At 37.5% G+C, this 1,861-nt stretch overlaps 1 non-coding gene across 1 annotated transcript; it reads left to right on the top strand.

Moving 5' to 3' along the window:
• The first annotated feature begins 420 nt into the window (after positions 1–420).
• LOC138825647 (U6 spliceosomal RNA) lies at positions 421–524 on the top strand. Its single transcript, XR_011371453.1, has one exon. It is a non-coding gene; the product is annotated as a U6 spliceosomal RNA (small nuclear RNA).
• Positions 525–1,861: the final 1,337 nt, after the last annotated feature.

The raw sequence follows: 1,861 nt of genomic DNA on the forward strand, positions 1-1,861 counted from the left end.
ATGTAGAGAATTTGAGCATCCAAAATTTTAATATGCTTGTGGTCCTAAAACCAATACCTTGCTGATATTGTGTGACAAATACAACTTCCTATAAGTACAGAAGTTTTCCTTGTATGTTTTCAATTTATATTTTTATTGTAAAGTCCCTGTGCAGAGGGGTTACAGTTACGTAAGTAAGGTAATTAGTCCCTTTCTTATTGAACATTGTTAGCCCCTCCTTTGTCTTTCCCCTACCATTCCGCCCCTTCATACCTCCCCAACATGTCGCTCCACCCCCCCCATAGAGTGTCTTGTATATTTCATTGTTACAATGTGGCAACCTGTGTCCTTTCCTTGTATCTTCAATGAAGAAATGCTGGCTTGATTTATGCTGATTCTACTGTTGTAGACACACCTAAAATCACTCGCCAAGTTCAGGAGTACAAAATGAAATGCATAGCAGAAACATTGGAACATTTCAGAGAAGATTAGCGTGGCTCATGTACAAGGATGACAGACAAATTTCTGAAGCATTCCATACTTTTACAACAGATGCTGGAGGGGATGTGGCCACCAGGGAACCATACTGCATTCTTGGTGGGAGTACAAAACTTATTCAACCACTTTGGAAAGTAGTATGGAGGTTCCTCAAAAAACTCCACATAGAGCTCCCCTATGACCCAGCAATCCCACTTTGGGACATTTACCCAAATGATCACAAAGAAGACCATACTAAAGCTACCAGCACAACTATATTTATTGCTGCATTCTTTAAGATAGCTAATATATGGAACCAACCCCAATACCTTAGCAGATGAATGGATCAAGAAAATGTGACATATATACACAATGGAATTCTATGCCTCCATCAGAAAGAATAACGTTGCCCCATTTGTTAGTAACTGGAAAGTCTTGGAAAAACTTATATTAAGTGAAGTAAGCCACGTCCAAATTAACATTGGTCCCATGGTTTCCCTAATTTTCAATAACTAATATTTGTCTGGGTTAAGAAGAAAAGGTCAAAAGCTATCTGCATATGACCAGAAAGGATGATGTTAAGGGACATGAACCCCAAGATAGGGACACAAGTGGTTTTTTCTTTCTTGCTATTGTTTCTAACATATGTATAATGTGCGATGTGATTTTTTTGTTTCTTTATATGTTCCTCTCTCCTGCTATAATTCCTGTTTTCACTGTATTTGAAGTTGGTGCGCCTACATCTTCTATATACGCTCCTCTAATTTGTGGAGGGGAAAGAAAGAAAACAAAATGCTTAAATAGGGGTACAGGTTGACACATTGTAACCATGAGATACACAAGACATTACGTTGAAAAATGAACTTTACAATTAAGGTGGGGTAATGGAGGAGGGTTGTGTACTTATGTAGCTGGGAGGGAAAGGATGGTAGGGGAAAAATAAAGGAGGAGGTAACAATTTTTTTTTTTACCTTGCTCATTACCTTGCTCACGCAAATGTGACTCCTCTGTAAATTATTTAGCTAATAACTAATATTATGAGGCAGACTGAAATGAGACTCCAGAGAAAGAGTCAGAAAGACTGATCAGAGAGACTAAAATTGGTCACACAAAGATTGGAAAATAGAATTCCTTGTAGAACATACAAATCATTGAAACCCTGCACATGTAAGGACAAGAGAGCAAAGTCCAGAAATGCACATTTTCTTAGAGGTCAGCTATTGAATTATCAATGGAAATATTTGTGTTCTTAAATATTTGACCACATGTGAGAGAAGGCTGAAGAGAAATAAAATGCCATCACTCTGTTTGGACGTCCAATATCACACTAGGAAGTAATCAATCACTGATTTGTAATAAAAAGAGAAAACAATTATTCCAAATGAGGGTTTCATTTCTTTTCCTG

This window comes from Dipodomys merriami, unplaced genomic scaffold (assembly GCF_024711535.1).
Source record: "Dipodomys merriami isolate MVZ:Mamm:240054 unplaced genomic scaffold, mDipMer1.0.p SCAF_139, whole genome shotgun sequence".
In the NCBI taxonomy this organism is placed as follows: Eukaryota; Metazoa; Chordata; class Mammalia; order Rodentia; family Heteromyidae; genus Dipodomys; species Dipodomys merriami.